This window comes from Tursiops truncatus, chromosome 9, assembly GCF_011762595.2.
Source record: "Tursiops truncatus isolate mTurTru1 chromosome 9, mTurTru1.mat.Y, whole genome shotgun sequence".
Classification (NCBI taxonomy): Eukaryota; Metazoa; Chordata; class Mammalia; order Artiodactyla; family Delphinidae; genus Tursiops; species Tursiops truncatus.
In genome coordinates this window covers 59,905,283-59,927,716 of record NC_047042.1, presented here as the reverse complement: position 1 = coordinate 59,927,716, position 22,434 = coordinate 59,905,283, and the positions used below count along the sequence as shown (strand labels likewise).

The 22,434-nt window shown below is 41.9% G+C and overlaps 1 long non-coding RNA gene across 1 annotated transcript in view; it reads left to right on the top strand.

Moving 5' to 3' along the window:
- The window catches only part of LOC109549318 (uncharacterized), a 66,191-nt gene that overhangs the window by 30,010 nt on the left and 13,747 nt on the right, over positions 1 to 22,434 (top strand). The window contains exons 3-4 of the long non-coding RNA XR_002175588.3: positions 17,492 to 17,687; positions 18,414 to 18,547. This is a non-coding gene — a long non-coding RNA (uncharacterized lncRNA). The remainder of the gene's footprint in view (positions 1 to 17,491; positions 17,688 to 18,413; positions 18,548 to 22,434) is intronic.

Genomic DNA, 22,434 nt, shown 5'->3' with positions numbered 1-22,434 from the left:
AAGCAATTACCATGGAGATTTTGTTCAGGAAATGAGTATTGACTACCTACCGGGCATCAGATGATATATTTAATGTTAAATATACCGAAGTAGATAAGACATAGGCCCAGCCCTCCAGATCTCATTGAGCAGTGGAGAAAGTATTTCAGTGTTTCAGTGGAATCATCAGGAACTGGAGTTGACAATCTATCATATTTTAATTGCCTTTTTTTTCCTGATTTTAAAAACAGTACATGCCTAGGGAAAAGAATTTGGAAAACAAAGAAGAAATTAAAAATCCACTCCGATCCCACCACCAGAAATAGCCCCTGTTAATAATTTATATCTTTTTTGTAGGTATATATGTTTATAATAAGTGCTAACACTGATCAATGCATTCCATGTGCCAGGGACTATGATATAGTCTCACTTAATCTGCACGTCAGCATGATGAAGTGGGTACCATCATTGTCCCCATTTTACAGATGAGAACACAGAGGTTTTGAGATTAATTTGCTCAAAATCTCATAGTTAGGGATGGGAAGAGGTAGGACTCATTTGAGATCTGTCTTATTCCCAAGCTCTCAACCAGCCCAGGGACTGGAAGGGCCCAGCAGCAAAGACTTCACTATTAGAGGGGCAAGGCTATTCTGAATACAGCCCTATGGCTGTGACTCAGATTTGGCTTTCAGGGGACTAATGTCTGATTTGTATGGAGAGACAGGGGCTGAGAAAGCTATATCCTCTAAAAACAAAAGAACTTGGTCTGTTTTTATTTTTTAACATCTTTATTGGAGTGTAATTGCTTTACAATGGTGTAAAACTTGGTCTCCTTGGGAACTCTTTAAAAGTAATGCAAAGGGGAGAAAGGAATTCTTCCTTATAATCTGGGAGGAGGGCTTGGTGAATTGAAGGCTGTCCCTGCTACTGTAGTGCTGCCACCTGGTGGAGAAAGTGGTGTAGGACACCGTGTCCCGCAAAACCAGCCCTGAGAGACAAACATTCCCAGGGATGGAGAAGAAGTATTTGGAGAGAAATTTGCAAGAAGTGGGAAGCCTTGCACTAACAGGTAGGGACAAGAGTTGTAACTGCTACCGTGACCCCGTAACTCTCACCACATCCTGACCAGGCTTGGAAAAACAGATTATGCATATGTCCCTGTACTAATTAAATTAAAATGTTTTTTCCCTATACTTTATTGTAATGAAATTACCTTTGATGTTCACACACCTTAAATGCTTAGTAGATGACAACAAATGTTATACGAGGTCGTTATCAGGAGCCATTTGATTGGCAGTTAACATCAAGAACAGGGCACAAAGTAAGTGATCAAAAAGTGCTATCCACGGGGCTTCCCTGGTGGCGCAGTGGTTGGGAATCCTCCTACCAATGCAGGGGACAACGGGTTCGAGCCCTGGTCCGGGAAGATCCCACATGCCTCGGAGCAACAAAGCCCATGCGCCACAACACTGAGCCCGCGTGCCACAACTACTGAAGCCCATGAGCCTAGAGCCTGTGCCCCTAGAGCCCGTGCTGCACAATAAGAGAAGACACCGCAATGAGAAGCCCATGCACCACAACGAGGAGTGGCCCCCGCTCACCGCAACTATAGAAAGCCCACATGCAGCAACGAAGACCCAACGCAGCCAAAAATAAAATAAATAATAATTTTTTTTAAAGTGCTATCCGTTGGGTTTGTTCGTCTCACTCTTTGCCTAGGATAGGAGATCTTAGTCATCCTGGTACTGATGACAGCAAAAACCCCCCTGCCATTGGACCCATGTATACTGACTACTTGACGCAATTCTCCTTATTATTCCCTTTTCTAACACAAAAACTTAGAGAATCGTGATCATTGTTTTATATCTCTATTAATTAGATAAAAATAAGTTTAAAATAAAGAGATGTATGTCCAAAATTATAAAGTTTTTGGTATCTGGATCTCTGTCAAAGGTAGATGAAAAGTCCAGTCCAGGATGTCTGTGGGAGGAGATACATGCTATAGAACACAATCTCAAGTTCAGGGCTGGCTTCAAGGAGTCTATATGCCCCGTGAAATATTAGGCAAGATGGAATTTGTCAGAAAATGCGTGCTTTTTTTCCCTGGGGAGAAATTTGAGAGTTTTCAACTGCTTCTGAAAATGATACCTACCCAAAGGTTTGCAATCGTTGCCTGGAACCCTTCAGAGGGTCCTTCTAATTATGGGGTGCTCCAATGATCCACACCACATGCACTATTAGTATGAATTATGTTAAACTAATTAGCATTAAAACTGATTTGAAATAACTTACTTTTAAATAAACATTTTGATTTACACGGCTTTGCCTGAGGAATCCAACAAGTGATGAAGGGTCAGCCCGGACACGGGTCAGACAGACTTTTTTCCTTTCAGCCTTGAGACCTCCAGACAGAACTAAAGATCATCAGAGGTTGTGTGAGAATCATATCATCAGAGGCTGTGTCAGAGGCCCTGGGTGACAATAAGGGGGTCCTACGTTCTGAGCCTGGCTCTGCTCATAAAATCTTGGTGACTTTGGGTGCTTAATTCCCCTGGTCCTCATTTTTTTTTTTTTTTTTTTTTTTTTGCGGTACGCGGGCCTCTCACTGTTGTGGCCCCTCCCGCCGCGGAGCACAGGCTCCGGACGCACAGGCTCAGCGGCCATGGCTCACGGGCCCAGCTGCTCCGCGGCATGTGGGGTCTTCCCGGACCGGGGCACGAACCCGTGTCACCTGCATCGGCAGGCGGACTCTCAACCACTGCGCCACCAGGGAAGCCCCTCATTTTTAAAAAATAGATCTTTATAGGAGTATAATTGCTTCACAATACTGTGTTAGTTCCTGTAGCACAAAAAAGCGAATCAGCCATATGCATATTCATGTCACCATATCCCCTCCCTCTTGAGCCTCCCTTCCATCCTCCGTATCTCACCCCTCTAGGTCATCGCAAAGCACTGAGCCTGTCTCCCTGTGCTACGCGGCTGCTTCCCACTAGCTATCTATTTTACATTTGGTAGTGTATATATCTCCATGCCACTCTCTCACTTCGTCCCAGCTTACCCTTCCCCCTCCCCGTGTCCTCAAGTCCATTCTCTGCGTCTGCGTCTTTATTCCTGTCCTGCTCCTAGGATCTTCAGAACCACTTTTTTTTTGTTTTAAGATTCCATATATATGTGTTAGCATACGGTATTTATTTTTCTCTTTCTGACTTACTTCACTCTGTATGACAGACTCTAGTTCCCCCCACCTCACTACAAATAACTCAATTTCATTTCTTTTTATGGCTGAGTAATATTCCATTGTATATATGTGCCACATCTGCTTTATCCATTCATCTGTCGATGGACACTTAGGTTGCTTCCATGTCCTGGCTATTGTAAATACAGCTGCAATGAACATTGTGGTACATGTCTCTTTTTGAATTATGCTTTTCTCAGGGTATATGCCCAGTAGTGAGATTGCTGGGTCATATGGTAGTTCTATTTGTAGTGTTTTAAGGAACCTCCATACTGTTTTCCATAGTGGTTGTATCAATTTACATTCTCACCAACAGTGCAGGAAGGTTCCCTTTTCACCACACCCTTTCCAGCATTTATTGTTTCTAGATTTTTGTTGTTGTTGTTGTTGTTTCTAGATTTTTTTTTATAATGGCCATTCTGACTGGTGTGAAGTGATACCTCACTGTAGTTTTGATTTGCAATTCTCTAATAATTAGTGATGTTGAGCAGCTTTTCGTGTGCCTCTTGGCCATCTGTATGTCTTCCTTGGTGAAATGTCTATTTAGGTCTTCCACCCATTTTTTAACTGGATTGTTTTTTTGATATTGAGCTCCATGAGCTGTTTGTATATTTTGGAGACTAATCCTTTGTCTGTTGTTTCATTTGCAAATATTTTCTCCCATTCTGAAGGTTATCTTTTGGTCTTGTTTATGGTTTCCTTTGCTGTGCAAAAGCTTTTAAGTCCCATTTGTTTATTTTTGTTTTTATTTCCATTACTTTAGGAGGTGGGTCAAAAAAAGATCTTGCTGTGGTTTATGTCAAAGAGTGTTTTTCTTATGTTTTCCTCTAAGAGTTTTATAGTGTCTGCTATTACATTTAAGTCTTTAATCCATTTGGAGTTAGTTTTGTGCATGATGTTAGGGAGTGTTCTAATTTCATTCTTTTACATGTAGCTATCCAGTTTTCCCAGCACCATTTATTGAAAAGACTGTCTTTTCTCCATTGTATGTTCTTGCCTCCTTTGTCATAAATTAGGTGCGCCTTTGTGTGTGGGTTTATCTCTGGTCATTCTATCCTGTATCATTGATCTATATTTTTGTTTTTGTGCTGGTACCGTACTGTCTTGATTACTGTAGCTTTGTGGTATAGTTTGAAGTCAGGGAGCCTGATTCCTCCAACTCCGTTTTTCTTTCTCAAGATTGCTTTGGCTATTTGGGGTCTTCTGTGTTTCCAAACAAACTGTAAAATTTTTTGTTCTAATTCTGTGAAGAATGCCATTGACAGTTTGATAGAGATTGCATTGAATCTGTAGATTGTTTTGGGTAGTATAATCATTTTCACAATATTGATTCTTCCAATCCAAGAACATGGTATATTTCTCCATCTGTTTATGTCATCTTTGATTGTTTTCTGAGTACAAGTCTTTCACCTCCTTAGGCAGGTTTATTCCTAGGTATTTTATTCTTTTTATTGCAATGGTAAATGGAAGTGTTTCCTTAATTTTCTTTCTGATTTTCGTTGTTGGTGTATAGGAATGCCAGAGATTTTTGTGCATTAATTTTGTATCCTGAAACCTTTCCAAATTCATTGATTAGTTCTAGTAGTTTTCTGGTGGCATCTTTAGGATTCTCTATGTATAGTATCATGTCATCGACAAACAGTGACAGTTTTACTTCTTCTTTTCCAATTTGTATTCCTTTTATTTCTTTTTCTTCTCTGATTGCCATGGCTAGGACTTCCAAAACTATGTTGCCTAAGAGTGGCGAGAGTGTACATCCTTGTCTTGTTCCTGATCTTAGTGGAAATGCTTTCAGTTTTTCACCATTGAGCATGATGCTTACTGGGGGTTTGTCATATATGGCCTTTATTATGTTGAGGTAGGTTCCCTCTATGCCCATTTTCTAGAGGGTTTTTATCATAAATGGGTGTTGAATTTTGTCAAAAGCTTTTTCTGCATCTATTGAGATGATCATCTGGTTTCTATTCCTTAATTTGTTAATATGGTGTATCACATTGATTGATTTGTGTATATTGAAGAATCTTTGCATCCCTAGGATAAATCCCACTTGATCATGGTGTATTATCCTTTTAATGTGCTGTTGGATTCTGTTTGCTAGTATTTTGTTGAGGATTTTTGCATCTATGCTCATCAGTGATATTGGTCTATAATTTTCTTTTTTTGTGACATCTTTTCCTGGTTTTCGTATCAGGGTGATGGTGGCTTCATAGAATGAATTTGGGAGTGTTTCTCCCTCTGCAATTTTTTGGTAGAGTTTAAGAAGGATCGGTGTTAGCTCTTCCTTAAATGTTTGATAGAATTTTCCTGTGAAGCCATCTGGTCCTGGACTTTTGTTTGTTGGAAGTTTTTTTTTTTTTTTTTTGCAGTACACTGGCCTCTCACTGTTGTGGCCTCTCCCGCTGCAGAACACAGGCTCCGGCCGCGCAGGCTCAGTGGCCATGGCTTACGGGCCCAGCCGCTCCGTGGCATGCGGGATCCTCCTGGACAAACCCGCACAAACCCGCGTCCCCTGCATTGGCAGGGGGACTCCCAACCACTGAGCCACCAGGGAAGCCCTGTTGGAAGATTTTTAATTAAAATTTCTATTTCATTACTTGTGATAGGTCTGTTTATATTTTCTAATTCTTCCTGGTTCAGTCTTGGAAAATTGTACCTTTCCAAGAATTTGTCCATTTCTTCGTGGTTGTTAATTTTATTGGCATACAGTTGTTTGTCGTAGTGTCTTATAATCCTTTGTATTTCTGTGGTGTCAGTTGTGATTTCTCCTTTCTCATTTCTATTTTATTGATTTGCGTCCTCTCCCTTTTTTTCTTGATGAGTCTGGCTAAGGGTTTATCAATTTTGTTTATCTTCTCAAAGAACCAGCTTTTAGTTTTATTGATCTTTGCTATTGTTTTCTTCATTTCTATTTCATTTATTTCTGCTCTGATCTTTATGATTTCTTTCCTTCTACTGACCTTGGGTTTTCTTTGTTCTTCTTTCTCTAGTTGTTTTAAGTGTAGGGTTAGATTGTTTATTTGAGATTTTTCTTGTTTCTTGAGGTAGGATTGTACTGCTATAAACTTCCCTCTTAGAACTGCTTTTGCTGCATCCCATAGGTTTTGGATTGTCGTGTTTTCGTTGTCATTTGTTTCTATGTATTTTTTAAATATCTTCTTTGATTTGTTCAGTGATCTCTTGGTTATTTAGTAGCACACTGTTTAGCCTCCACGTATTTGTGTTTTTTATAGTTTTTTTCCTGTAATTGATTTCCAGTCTTATAGCGTTGTAGTCAGAAAAGATGCTTGATATGATTTCAATTTTCTTCAATTTTCTGAGGCTTGATTTGTGACCCAAGATGTGATCTATCCTGGAGAATGTTGCATGTGCATTTTAGAAGAAAATGTATTCTGCCACTTTTGGGTGGAATAGTCTATGAATATCAATTAGATCTATGTGGTCTCTTGTGTCATTTAAAGCTTGTGTTTCCTTATTTATTTTCTGTTTGGACAATCTGTCCATTGGTGTAAGTGGGGTGTTAAAGTCCTATTATTATTGTGTTACTGTCAGTTTCTCCTTTCATGGTTGTTAGCATTTGCTTATGTATTGAGGTGCTCCTATGTTGGGTGCATAAACATTATAATTGTTATATTTTCTTCTTGGATTGATCCCTTGATCATTATGTAGTGTCCCTCCTTATCTCTTCTAACAGTCTTTATGTTAAAGTCTATCTTTTCTGATACGAGTATTGTTACTCCAGCTTTCTTCTGATTTCCATTTGCATGGAATATCTTATTCCATCCCCTCACTTTCAGTCTGTATGTGTCCCTAGGTCTGAAGTGGGTCTCTTGTAGACAGCATATATATGAGTCTTGTTTTTGTATCCATTTAGCCAGTCTGTGTCTTTTGGTTGGGACATTTAATCCATTTACATTCAAGGTTATTATCAATATGTATGTTCCCATTACCATTTTCTTAATTGTTTTGGGTTTGTTTTTGTGGGTCTTTTTCTTCTCTTGTGTTTCCTGCTTAGAGAAGTTCCTTTAGCATTTGTTGTATAGCTGGTTTGGTGGTGCTGAATTCTCTTAGCTTTTGCTTGTCTGAAAAGCTTTTGACTTCACCATTGAATCTGAATGAGATCCTTGCTGAGTAGAGGAATCTTGGTTGTAGGTTTTTCTCTTTAATCACTTTAAGTATATCCTGCCACTCCCTTCTGACCTGCAGAGTTTCTGCTGAAAAATAAGCTGATAAGCTTATGGGGATTCCTTTGTATATTATTTTTTGTTTTTCCCTTGATGCTTTTAGTATTTTTTTCTTTGAATTTAATTTTTGTTAGATTGATTAATATGTGTCTTGGTGTGTTTTTCCTAGTGTTTATCCTGTATGGGACTCTCTGTGCTTCCTGGACTTGGGTGACTATTTCCTTTCCCATGTTAGGGAAGTTTTCAACTGTAATCTCTTCAAATATTTTCTCAGACCCTTTCTTTTTCTCAGACCCCTGTAATTCAAATATTGGTGCATTTAGTGTTGTCCCAGAGGTCTCTGAGATTGTCTTCGATTCTTCTCATTCTCTTCTCTTTATTCTGCTCCTTGGCAGTTATTTCCACCATTTTGTCTTCCAGCTCACTTATTTGTTCTTCTGCCTCTGTTATTCTGTTATTGATTCCTTCTAGTGTATTTTTCATTTCAGTTATTGTGTTGTTCATCTCTGTTTGTTTATTCTTTAGTTCTTCTAGATCTTTTTTAAACATTTCTTGTATTTTCTCAGTCCGTGCCTCCATTCTATTTCCAAGATTCTGGATCATCTTTACTATCATTACTCTGAATTCTTTTTCAGGTAGACTGCCTATTTCCTCTTCATTTATTTGTTCTTGTAGGTTTTTACCATGCTCTTTCATCTGTGACATATTTTTTTGCCGTCCCCCCTTTTTTTTCTATGACTGGGATTGTGTTTCTGTCTTACTGGTTGTTTGGCCTGAGGCTTCCAACACTGGAGTTTGTAGGCTATTGGGTAGAGCTTGGTCTTGGAGCTGAGAGGAGGAACTCCGTGAAACCTCACTCTGATGAATACTCCCTGGGGTGTGAGATTCTCTGTTAGTCCAGTGGTTCGGACTCGGAGCTCCCACCACAGGAGCTTTGGCCCAACCCTGGGCTCATGAACCAAGATCCTGCAAACCGCCTGGGGTGGCAAAAAAAAAAAACGATAACAAAGTAAGGAATAAAATTAGACTAGGGAACCAGCAGATATGTTAAGAAGAATATAAAAATAAAAATATAGATGAATCAACAACCGGAAGGTACATCAGTACCACAATAGTAAAAAAGAGGAGGAGGAAAAAGGAAGGAAAAAAAAAGGGGTGGGGGGTGGGGAGGCCTTGGCTATGGAGGGCGGGAACTAAGAAAGGGTGAGGTTTGGGTGGTGAATGGGGCCAATGCTCAGGACCCACAGGGCTGGAAAAGGCCCTGGAGGCTGCGGACGGTGGGGCTTAGGCTCAAGGAACAGAACGGGCCCAGGCGTGCCCCCAACCCCTCGTCTCAGAGGGCAGGGAACCTCACCTGGGAGCCCAGCAGGCTTCCTGGGCTCGAGTGGGCGGGGCAAATGCCCTTCTCTCTTTTCCTTCTCCTCCAGTCTGGGAGGGCCCCTCCCGCCTGCCTCTCCTGATCTCCCCAGCCTCCCTCCTATGCCCCCAAGGACCCACATGGCCTGGAGGGAGTTTTGGAGGGCAGGGAACCAGACTGGGAGATCAGTAGGCGCCCCATGCCCAAGTGGGCAGGGCAGTCGCCCTCCGCGCCTCTCCTGCTCCTCCAGGATGGCTCCTCCCACTTGCCTCTCCTGATCTCCCCGGCCTCCCTCCTATGCCCCCAGGACCCATGCGGCCTGGATGGGGCTTTGGAGGGCGGGGTACTGGCCTGGGAGCTCAGCAGGCTCCCCGGCCGGAGTGGGCCAGGCAATCGCCCTCCACTTCTCTCCCACTCTTCCTGGAGAGTCCCTCCTGCCTGCCTCTCCTGATCTCCCCGGCCTCAGGGGCGACGATCCTGTCTGGCCTCCACTTCTCCTCCCCCCCTCAGTCCCGCTACGTCCTACCAGTTCACTCTGAGGTTCCTTGGGCATCAGAGACCCTGCCCAGTGGCCGGCAGGAGCCCTAGTTGTGGAGAGATGCTAACTCGGTGTCTTCCCCCACCACCATCTTGACTCTGCCTCCGTCATTTTTTTTTTACTTGAATTGCAAAAGCATAAAGATCAGAGTCCACTCTGTGTCCCATTGTCCCTGCGTGGCCCAGCCCACGTTTATTTACCAAACATTTTCTTTTGCATCTTCATATGGAGTGCCTTCCTCCTTTCTGAAGTTCTAAACCACTCCCCGCCAACATCTCCTTTTGTCTTTAACCACAGGTGGTATTTAAGGCGAGGGTTTTGGCCATCTTGGAGAGTTAGTTTTCCTGAGTCTCTCCCATGTGTATGTTGGGGAGGGGGAAATTTCCCCCTCTACCCCTCTTTGAGTTCTTGTGGCTGGACTAATAACAAAATTGATGCAAGACAGATTAACAGGAGAAAAAAACAACAAATTTTAATTCATGCACACAGAGGTCTCGTGGAAATGGGACCTAAGAAGTGGCCGAAGCAGGCAGCTTTTATACTTTTTAGACAAAGAGACAATAAATTTGTGAGGAATTGACAGGACAAAGAAACTTGGGTTTTGGGTGCCCAATTAGTGAAGAATCAAAACAGAATGTGGGCTTGGGGTAGTAAATTAAAGAAGTAAGAAGGTTTGTTTCCAGAGGCTTCTAGGCCTGTAATTCCCCCACCTCTGGGGATAAGGGTGTCCTTCTACCTCCAGATGCAGGGGTGCACCTTTCACATGGGAGATTTATTTCCTGCTTTCAGGGAGACAGAAAGGAGGGTCAGAGTGTCCCTCTTGTAATGACTGTTTATTAAGTAACTTTAATTCAAAATAATCATTATGTCATTGCATATTTTGGGGTGAGCTTCCCTGGGCCCCAACATATAGATGTTATTAAACTTCTGTTTGATTTTCTCCTGTTAATCTGTCACATGTCAGTTTAATTCTTAGACCATCCAGAAGAACCTAAAAGGATAGACGACAATTTCTTCCTCCCTGACAGTGGCAACAACATAAAAAACTCCTTGATATCTCTGTTTTATAAATTCACTAGTTTCTTTAATAGTATACTAAATATGCGAATTAAAACCGCAATGATGTATAACCATACCCTTCCCAGAATGGCTAAAATTAGGACAGCTGATAATATCAAGTATTAATGAGAGTGTGGTGCAACTAGAACTTTCAGATATTGCTGGTGGGAGTGTAAGTTGGTACAGTCATTTTGGAAAATTGGCAGCATCTTCTATGTCTACCCTATGACCCAGCAGTTCCACTCCTGGGTATATTCCCAAGAGAAATGAGTGCTTATGTTCACCAAACGATGCATTGGAAAATGTTCATAGCAGCTTTATACATGATAGTCCCCAATCTGTTAACAACCCAAATGCCTATTAAGAGTAGGTTGGATAGGGCTTCCCTGGTGGCGCAGTGGTTGGGAGCCCGCCTGCCGATGCAGGGTACATGGGTTCGTAGCCCGGTCCGGGAGGATCCCACGTGCCGCGGAGCGGCTGGGCCCGTGAGCCATGGCCGCTGGGCCTGCGCGTCCAGAGCCTGTGCTCCGCAACGGGAGGGGCCCCGGCGGTGGGAGGCCCGCGTATAGCAAAAAAAAAAAAGAGTAGGATGGATAAATAAATTGTGACGTATTTGTAAATGAAATTCCACGCAGCAATGAAAAACACACACTCCTGCTTCATGCAGTAACATGGCTGAATCTCACAGATGTAATATTGAGCAAGAGAAGCCAGACCCGAAAGAGTACATAGGGTGTGATTTCATTGACGTGGAGTTCAAGAATAAGCAAAATTAATCTCTAGTGAAAGAAGGCAAAATAGTGTTTGCCCTTGTGGGGGCAGGCTGACTGGGAGGGGTGTAAGAGAGCCTCCTGGGGCGCTGGAAATTTTGTTATCTTCTGAGTGGTGGTTACACAGGTGTACACTTATGTAAAACTGTATTCATCTGCATCCAGTTTTATGCACTTTGTGTAATTTATTAATCCGCAAAAAAGTAAAAAGAAAATAATGTGTGAAATCCATCAGGCTAACGGGTAGTGATGGCTTTGTGTCCCGGAAATGTCAGTCACAGTTTGGTCTTGTGCTCCCTCCTAGATGGCACTGCCCTGCCTGTAGTCCTCTGCCCAGCGGACCTCGAGGCGCTGCTCTGGGTGGGGTTGGGGGGGGGCAGCCACTGCACCAGGTCGGCCAGGACCTGAGATAGAGGCTGACCAGGTGCCCTCTGCCGGCATTGGGGCTGCAGATTTGGGGGCAGCAAAGAGAGAGCAGAGTCAGAAGCAGCAGAGATGAGAGTGTGAGAGAGGCTCGGGGAGGGGGTGGCTGGAGTAGCTGTCTCTCAACGTGCTCGGCTCTTAACAGCTTTCCTGATCCAGGTCTTTTCCAGATGTAGCCTTAGAGCATCTGTGCATGGCAAACTGACCTTCAGTGATTTTTTTTTTTTTTTTTTGCGGTACACGGGCCTCTTACTGCTGTGGCCTCTCCCATTGCGGAGCACAGGCTCCAGACGCGCAGGCTCAGCGGCCATGGCTCACAGGCCCAGCCGCTCCACAGCATGTGGGATCTTCCCGGACCAGGGCACGAACCCGTGTCCCCTGCATTGGCAGGCGGACTCTCAACTACTGCGCCACCAGGGAAGCCCCTTCAGTGATTTTTGCAACCTTGTCAAGGTGAGGGCAACTATCAGTCAGAATCTAGCAGGAAAAGGTGACTCACTCAGACAAGGTAATTGAGGAGAGTTTAATGAAAGGACGCTTATACAGATGTGAATAGGTTCAGGGGATGACCTCCCTCTACCTGAATCCCACCCAGGTGTCCCTTTTTCTATAAGCTCATGCCCCAGCCCTCTCCCTACTCCATTCCAGTCCAAGTGGCCCATCTTTAGTCCCTCTAGGGGTGAAGGTGTGGGCTGTGCCAGTGGTTCTTAGTCCCAGCTAGCCATAAACTCACCTGGGGAAGCGTTAAAGTACATCAGTGCCTGGGCCCCACCCCCAGAAGCTCTAATTTAATGGGTCTCGAGTAGAGCCTGGGCATTGTGCCATGTAAAAGCTCTCAGGTGACGCTAACAAGCCCAGATCAATTCCTTCAGACTCTCCGGGGCCTAGGATCTGGGCATAGGTGCTCTTTCAACTTTCCTCAGTGCAGCCAGAGCTGAGAAGCTCTGTTCTGTTTTCTTTCAAAATCTATTGTTTGGCAAAAACTTGCGGATCTGTTCTCCTCAGACTTTCCTTTAAAGTGTATTTCAGAAGTAAAACAATATAATAAGTTTATAAACTGAACATTGATTATTTTCATCCTAATAACACTGCTTGAGGTACTATCAGTATCTCTGGCCAGAGTCAAGAACAAAGGAATAAAGAAAATAACATCCATATTCATAACAGCATTATTCACGATAGCCAAAAGGCTGAAACGACCCTAGTGTCCATTGACAGATGAATGGATAAACTAAATGTGGTAAATACATACAATGGCCTATTTTTCAGCCTTAAAAAGGAAGGAAATTCTGACGCGTGCTACAACATGGATGAACCTCTAGGACATGATGCTGAGTGAAATAAGCCAGTCTCAAAAAGACAAATACTGTTTGACACTCCACTTATATGTGGTACTTAAGGTAGTCAAAATCACAGGGACAGAAAGTAGAAGGGTGGTTGCCAGGGGCAGGGGTGGGGGGAATGGGGAGTTGTTTAATCCTGGGTACTGGGTTTCAGTTTTTCAGGATGAAAAGAGTTCTACTCCTAGAAGAGAACATAGGCAAAACGTTCTCTGACATAAATCGTACCAATGTTTTCTTAGGTCAGTCTCCCAAGGCAATAGCAATAAAAACAAAAATAAATGGGACCTAATCAAACTTACAACCTTTTGCACGGCAAAGGAAACCATAAAAAAAATGAAAAAACAACCTACAGAATGGGAGAAAATATTTGCAAATGATGTGACAGACGAGGGCTTCATCTCCAAAATATATAAACAGTTCATGCAACTCAACAACAAAAAAACAAACAACCAAATCGAAAAATGGGCAGAAGACCTAAACAGACATTTCTCCAAAGAAGACATACAGATGGCCAGTAGACACATGAAAAGATGCTCAACATCACTAATTATTAGAGAAATGCACATCAAAACTATAATGAGGTACCACCTCACACCAGTCAGAATGGCCATCATTAAAAAGTCTACAAATAACAAACACTAGAGAGGGTGTGGAGAAAAGGGAACCCTCCTACACTGTTGGTGGGAATGTAAATTGGTGCAGCCACTATGGAAAACAGTGTGGAGGTTCCTCAGAAAACTAAAAATAGAGTTACCATATGATCCAGCAATCCCACTGGATTGTTCCCCTATGTTCGTAGCAGTGCTATTCACAATAGCCAAAATATGGGAACACCTAAATGTCCATTGACAGATGAGTGGATAAAGAGGTGGTACATATATGCAGTGGAATACTACTCAGCCATAAAAAAGAATGAAATAATGCCATTTGCAGCAACATGGATGCAACTAGAGATTATCATACTAAGTTAAGTCAGAAAGAGAAAGACAAATACCATATGATATCACTTATAAGTGGAATCTAAAATATGGCACAAATGAACCTATCTATGAAACAGAAACAGACTCATAGACATCGAGAACAGACTTATGGTTGTCAAGGGGGAGGAGTTTGGGGGAGGGAAGGACCGGGAATTTGGGATTAGCAGATATAAACTATTATATATAAGATGGATAAACAACAATAGTACAGGGAACTCTATTCAATATCCTGTGATAAACCATAATGGAAAAGAATATTAAAAAAGAATGTCTAAAAAAAAGATGAAAAGAGTTCTAGACATTGTTTGCACAACGATGTGAATGTATTTAACACCACTGAACTGTACGCTTAAAATGGTTAAGATGGAAATTTTGTGTGTATTTTACCACATTTAAAAAAAATTTTAAAGCAGGAATATTTAGTTCATTTAAATTGTATGTTCAGGGCTTCCCTGGTGGCGCAGTGGTTGGGAGTCCGCCTGCTGATGCAGGGGACACGGGTTCGTGCCCCGGTCCGGGAAGATCCCACATGCGGCGGAGCGGGTGGGCCCGTGAGCCATGGCCGCTGAGCCTGCGCGTCCGGACCTGTGCTCTGCAACGGGAGAGGCCACAGCAGTGAGAGGCCTGCGTACCGAAAAAAAAAAAAAAATTGTATGTTCATACCCAAGGTTGACAAGAAAAACTCCCCTTCGTCTTGCTCACACCCCAGTCCCTGGGGTTTGCTCTGGATACAGGGAGAGCAAACCTTATCAACTGCCTTTCTTCTTAATCCAGCCTGGTAGGAAGACAGAGCTGAGCCTCAGAATATAAACTAGAAATGAAAAACACTGAGAAATCTTCTAATTTTCCGCGTCTTTTAGTGAGGACGCCCAGAGTGAGGGGTCTCGGCTTGTGGGAAGGGGAAACAGCAGGACACCGTTGTGGGCAAGAGGACCCAGGGCAGGCCGGGCAGTGGAGGAGGGGCGGTGCAAGTAAAACTTCCCTGCGAGGTCATATAGAAGGAAGAGGACATTCTTTTCCAATCATGCTGCTGTAGGAAAATATTCTTCTTCCTTGATGAGGCTCCCCAGTGTACTGTCTCTGAGCATTGTTTATCATGCGAGCTGTGGGCTTCTGTCCAAGAGTCACCCTCAGGGGCAGGAAGATTATAGGCAACAGGAGGAGCTGTGACCTCACCTTGCCCTGGGTGGGGGGCCAGTGCCTACCCCATGCTCCTCTGTTGGAGCTCCTTGGTGATATGATTCTAAACTAGACTCATACTTGGGGAAAGGGATTCCTGTGGATTACCACGCTCCACTGTGCTGTTCAGGGTGGAGGAAGAGATACCAGGGCGAGATCAGCCTGTGTATGCTTCCCTACACAGCCTAGGGAATTGACAAGGTGGTTAAATCTGAGAAAAAAGTGAGGCGAAAGCTGGTTATCCCCTGAGAGAACTCTTATAAGTCATTTACCATTTTCCCCACTTTGATTCTGGAAATAATATTTAGCATCTGGTTTTAAAAACCCTCTTCTACTGTGGAAAGAAATACCAACCGATTGAGATCAAGCAAAAGCTGTTTATTCAGGGCTTGCTATAGCAAGAGTCAGCCAACATCACTTAGGTTTTGGCAGACACCCAAAGGCAGGCAGAGGAGTGGGAAAGCTTTGTACTGGACAAAGAGGAACCCTGCAGGTGTGCCCTGATTGGAGGCTGTTGACATGGGAAGCTGAAGGCAGGCTAACCAGAAGCATGGCATCCTATGTGATTGGTCAGGGGAGCATATGTGCTTTCTCCAGTTGATCCCAAGTTGGAAGCTGCAACAAAAATTAGGGAGGCTATCAGATATTAATAAAGTCCTGGCCATTTGGGACCGATTGTTACAGGAGTTATTGTTTCACTTCCTGGACTAGTTGTTAGAGATAGAAGTCTGACTTGCAGATAGTAGGTTGGCTTCCTGGGCTGGTTGCTCCAGACTGTGGGTCAGAGTTCTGTTTTATATATGGTCTGGCCATTGTCCATTTGTATATTCAGTCTCTCACTACCAGACTGTAAAGAAAAATATGTTGCCTGCTATTCCAGTTCTACAAGGATAAAGCCATTAGCCACTGGAGTTGCCCACTGACAGTGCACCTGAGGGGAATTCACTGTGAACGTCCCTCCAACTGCTTTTGCTGCATCCCATAGATTTTGTATGGTTGTGTTTTCATTGTCATTTGTCTCAAGGTATTTTTTAATTATCTTTTTGATTTCCTCATTGACCCATTTTTTTTAGTAGCATGTTGTTTAGTCTCCATGTAATAGTTTTTTTCTCATTTCTTTTTCTGTGGTTGATTTCTCGTTTCATGTTGTTGTGGTCAGAGAAGATGCTTGAAATCATTTCCATACTCTTAAATTTGTTGAGGTTTGTTTTGCGGTCAATCCTAGAGAATGTTTCATGTGCACTTGAAAAGAATGTGTATTCTGGTTTTTTTGGATGTAATGTTCTGAAAATATCAATTAAGTCTAACTGTTCTATTGTATCATTTAGGATCTGTTGCCTTGTTGATTTTCTATATAGAGGATCTGTCCATTGATGTGAGTGGGGTGTTAAAGTCTCCTACTATTATTGTATTCCTGAGAGGAATTCAGGATGGAGAAAAACAGGAAGCATTCTGCATTCTGTGCTGGCCCCTAGATAGTTAAGATGCATCTCTAAGGACAAATTTCAAATGACCCTAGATTATTGCATATTCCCATATATAGAAAAGCACTAACATCATTAACTTGAGATGTCTGTTCTTTGTGATTTGCAGTAATCTTTTGATGTTCAACTACATGTTTTTTTCCAGCCCAAAGAAATTCATATACGTCCTGGTTCCTCCCTTACTTCTTCAGAGCAGTTCCTCAGAGCTACCTGCGAGGCTGTCTCTGAGGCTATAGTCCTCCGTAAGGTCCCCAAATAAAACTTGACTCACAGCTTTTATGCTGTGCGTCCTTATTTCAGTCAACAAAAGCTTGAGGTGTTTCAGCCCAAAAGTCTAGTGGTGGTGGAGCTGTAGGAGTGAAGCTTTCTTTGCTCCTTCCTCCACTCAGGCCAGTGTAGTCATAGAAATATCAGATCAAGGTGGGGACAGTGGTCCAGAAGTTCCAGGCTTTGCCACTAACCAAAGCTGAAAGTTTTGGGGACAATAAGGGAGCCTCTGCTGCAGTGTGGACAGACTCAGGAGTCTCCGTGAGAACAACTCTTCCCCAACAAGTGGAAGGTCACCTTGACAGCCAAAGGACGCACTCCCGTTATATTGTCTGTATAAGTGGAGGGAGTTCCCAGAGAGGGAAACCCTTTTATAAAATCCCTAATACCCCTGACTTTTAATTTCAGCAATAGCGTATGACACTGAAAGTTATTGAAATTGTCAACATTGGCTTGTGTCCAATTTGTAAACAGCTCCTCGGCTGCCCCTTCCCTACCATCACCTGGCCCCCATCGCTAACTGTAGAAATCTTTAGAATTTTCTCTAGGATTCATTCTCCCTTACCTGACCCCCGTAATATTTGCTTCATAATTCTCTTATGGCTTCTAGCTTGCTGTATAGTTTATGCTATTCATATTTACTTCTTTTAACCTTCGCCAGACTATAAACTCTTTTTTTTTTTTTTTCACCTGCAGTGTTAGTACAGACACTGAAAAACGCTCACTGATCAATGTCCCTGTGATGGATGACACATTCATTGACCAAATACGAATTGAGAAGCTTCTCGGAGCCAAATCAGAAGATAGGCACTAGAGGGTACAGAGACAACACAGTCACTGCCCCTGGCCTCAGGGTGAGAGCAAAGCAGCCACATAATTGCCATACGATGTGGTAAGTGCTAAGTAATGGCGTGGAAGTAAGTACGAAGTGCTTTGGGAACACAAGTAAGGAAGTGACTTGCTTTGATGAGCAAATCAGGGGAGGCTTCACGGAAGAGGTAACATTTGAAGGCTGAGTGGAGGTTTTCCTTGCAGAGAAGGAGAGAGCATCCAGGTAGAGGGAACTGTGATAGAAAGAGGAGCTCAGGTGATGGCATCCAGGGAAGGGCAGGTGGGGCTGGAGTTCTGGTGGAGATGTAGCTGCCCGAGTTCATAGGGGCTAGATTGTGAAGAGCCTTGAATGCCATTTTTATAAGTCATTTGGATTTAATTCTACTGGCAATATAGAGTCCATCCAGGCTGCTAAACAGAGGGATGGCAAACATCTGTGTTTTGTTATGATAATTTTGGCACCCATGTGGCAGATGGATGGGGGCATCCAGTTAAGAGGCTGCCGATGATAGGGACCTGAACTAGAGCAAGAAATAACTGAAATTCCCTTCTGCTCCTCTGGGGCAAACTGTTCTCCTTGGTAGTTTTCAGGCAATCAACTTGCCCAAAGGCAAAATCCAAGGCTCAGTGTTTCACCTACTGCGTGATTTTTGCTTTCTCCCACTCTGTGTGTTTTCTTTTCACTTTCTTGATGATGCCCTTTGAAGCACAAAAGTTCTTAATTTTTTTTTTTTTTTGCGGTACGTGGACCTCTCACTGTTGTGGCCTCTTCCGTTGGGGAGCACAGGCTCCGGACGCGCAGGCTCAGCGGCCATGGCTCACGGGCCCAGCCACTCCGCGGCATGTGGGATCTTCCCGGACCGGGGCACGAACCCGTGTCCCCTGCATCGGCAGGCGGACTCTCAACCACTGCGCCACCAGGTAAGCCCAAAAGTTCTTAATTTTGATAAAGTTCAGTTTATCTACTTTTTTTCTTTTTCACTTGTGCTTTCAATGTCACATTTTAGTAGGCTTTGTCTAACCCAAGGTAATGAAGACACTCCCCTATATTTCTAAGAATTTTATAGTGTTAACCCTCATGTTTAGGTCTATGACCATTTTGAGGTAATTTTTGTATACGATATGAGAAGAGTCCAACTACACTCTTTTGCATGTTGATACATAGTTGTCCCAGCACCATTTGTTGAAAAGCCTGTTCTTTCCCCCCTGAATTACCTTTGTTGAAAATCAATTGACTATAAACACAAGGGTTTGCTTCTAGACTCTCAATTCATTGATCTGTATGTTTTTCTTTATGCCAGGACCACATTGTCTTGCTGCTTTGTAATAAGTTCTGAAATCAGAAAGTGTGAATCTCCCAATTGTGTTCTTTTCAAATTTATTTGGCTACTCGCACCAGCATCTCAGAAGTCCCATCAGACAGCTTCTTTTGGTTGTTGTTGGTAATTACCGGAGATTAGCCACAGGAATTTGTTATTTGTGAACACCATAGGTTATATCTAACTCAGACACATCTGCTATCAGATGGGAGGGAAACGTTGGCAAAGAAAAAAGAAAAAATTGAAACTTTTTTTATGACTTGAAAAATAAAGAACTCTAATTGTATAGCAGTTGTATAAATGTATCTAAACATGTGTCTTGGGAATGCAGATGGAATAAGAATGATTGCTTCTGGCTTGTCCTTAGCTTCATGACATCCTAAGAAATTGAAAGGGTTCTAAGTACAAGACTATTCCTCCATTCTCTAGTAAAAGAAATAGGGAAGTTCTACAGAAGAACATACAAATACAAATGAGCAATGTCAAGATTTGAGGGAAAGCTTTGTGACCCAACAGCAAGGTGTCAATAAATCTGAAAGCTGAACCCCTAGCTCAACTTACAGATGGACTGAACAAGTATGGAAAAATAGCATATCATAAAGTAGAAGTTCAGCTCTATATCCCTCTATAATTACCTAGCTTTCCTGAGAGTTTGATAAGATTTTCTCATTGTATGGGTATGTAATGGTTAATTTTCTGTTGTCTTGGAGGGTGCTTTGGAATGAGATTAATATTTAAATCTGGACTGCCCATCATAATGTGGGTAGGCCTCATCCAATCAGTTGAAGACCTGAATAGACCAAAAGACTGGCCTCCCTGAGCAAGAGGGAGTTTGCCAGCAGACTGTCTGCCGACTTCGTCTGTACCATCAGCTCTCCTGGGTTTCCAGCCCGCTGCCCCACACTGCAGATTGGTACTTGCAGCTTCCAGAATTGTGTGAGCCAGTTCCATATAATAAATCTCCGTATAGGTCCACATCCTATTGGCTCTGTTTCTCTGGAGAACTCTGACAAATCTAGGGCATAAATAATTTCTAAACAAATAGATTGGTGTGTCTTTGCCTATCTCCAAGAAACCTTATAAATTATAAAGCCCTTTAAAAGTAAATGAGCTTCTATTTTGATTGACTTAGGAAGCTAATCCTCTTTCATATAAATAGAATTCAAGAAAAGAAAGATTTAATTCCATACACTTTGAATCTACTGGTTTGACAATTTTGATTTGAAAACAATAATAAGTTTTCTCTGTTTTTAACAGGGTAAAAAATCATGTTAGCTAATATTCTAACTTTTGCAAGACCTGGATTTGTTTACTCATAGAAATCCATATTAATCTGGACTCCCTAAATCTTTTACTAGTCTTGTTCTTCAGATAAGCTTACATTAGTAATTATTTAATAACATAAAAGCGTAAGAAATTTGTATGTCCAACTACACTGAGTTATAATTATATCTTTTAAAAGTATTTGCTCTTAAGAATTTCAAAAAATGTTAAAAACTAGTTACTCTATTTCCACTGTCTATATAAATTTCATAATATCATCTGTCTGACAATCTTTTTGATATCAGCAGTGACTGTATTATTTTATAGCATCAACATGCAGAATGAATGAATGTGGCATGTGAGCTGGTGGTACACAAGCAGACATCCTTGTAGAGCTGTGGTCTGCTGCTAGGTACCTGAGAATGGCAGACAGTGCTCCTTTGCTTCCTTTCCAGTTTTCTCTGTGCCTGAGAGGGAACAGAAGTTAGTTTCTTTGGTTAAAAGTTGTAATTAAATGAGTATTCAAATAGTAGTTGCAAAGACATACAAATATGTAAGGTAATTGTTTTGTTGGGTTTTCAAGGAAATTGCTGTAGTTTTATTAAGATGGTAAGTTTAATGTGATATATATATCTTATAAAACTATAAATTTATCATTTAATTATATGTGCATGTGTGTATTATGTGTGTGTGTATATATATATATATATATGGCATGTGAATTAGTAAAAGAGTTTGTTAATGACAGTTCAGAAAAAGAATGATCTTTGGATACCTTTTTTTTGTTTTTTGTCATACTTTTGAATCATTTTTAAACAAAAATTCTTTACTTCTAACTTAGGATTCCTAGTAGTTATTGTTACTTTAAAAATTTTATTTTAAATTGTCCATCTTACAAAGATTGTAACAATTTTCTTATCTTTAGACACCCATTACTTATGCTCTGATCTTTATGTATGTTCACATCTCACCTGTGATAACTCTTTTATTTTGCATTTCCCATATTCAAGCCCTCAATTCAAACTAGCAAATTTGTTAAGAACTTCTTGCAATCTAGACCCTCCTCAGAAGGGCACTGGGCAGCACTGTTTGTCTCCTAGAGATCATTAGCATGTTGGGTTTTTCCATATTGCTTTTAGCTCAGTCACTACAAAAGCAAACTAAAACAGATGTTCCCTTGGGAGCCAAATGTTAAATAGGCCTTCTTCTTTCCTACTCGGACATTAGAGCAACGCCTGACTTTGGGCAGCCTGACTATACTGAATCCTTCATAATTGTTCGTACAGAAAAGGCAAGTTGTGCTTTAAAAGTGCTTATGCAAAAGCTAAAATCTCATCGCAAGCCTGTGGTAGGTTTAGCTACCTTGTTTATTGCTGTGGTGTTGTGGCAGAAACAATTAAGCTAGTTGGTGCCTCAGCGGGAATTATTCTACTCTCCTTCTCACTCACTGCCTTCATAAGATTTGCTGTTCAAACCTAATTGTTTCAAAACAATAGTCACATTTCACCTATGGCATTTTTTCGTTGTCTAATTCCCACATAATTGTCAAGAACCACTCTAACCTAAGTAATCCTAGGTTTTTTTTCCCTAGTAATCCTAGGAAATAGTAATCCTATTTCCTTAGTTTCCAACCTAAGGAAACCAATCTAGCTCCCCCTCCTAATAAAAATGAACCCCACGACTGCTGAATAGCTCTTCAAACTCAGCATTCTCTGTCCCCTGGCCAATGCTGATACATTATTTTTTCATAGTTCTTATCTTTAAAATAAAGTACATTCTGTGCTGCATAAGCTGTAACTTCTGAACTCTCTGCCTCTTAACAAGAGCACGCCACCTTGTTAAAGATTTAAGGATTCAAAACCACTTGCTGAAGATGCTCAACATCGCTAATTATTAGAGAAATGCAAATCAAAACTATAAGGTACCACCTCACACCGGTATATATCAGAATGACGATCATCAAAAAGTCCACAAGTAATAAAGGTTGGAGAGGGTGTGGAGAAAAGGGAACCCTCCTACACTGTCAGTGGGAATGTAAATTGGTACAGCCACTATGGAGAACAGTATGGAGGTTCCTCAAAAAACTAAAAATAGAACTACCATATGATCCAGCAATCCCACCCCTGTGCATATATCCAGACAAAACTGTAATTCGAAAAGATACACGAACCCCAGTGTTCATAGCAGTACTAGTTACAATAGCCAAGAGATGGAAACAACCTAAAT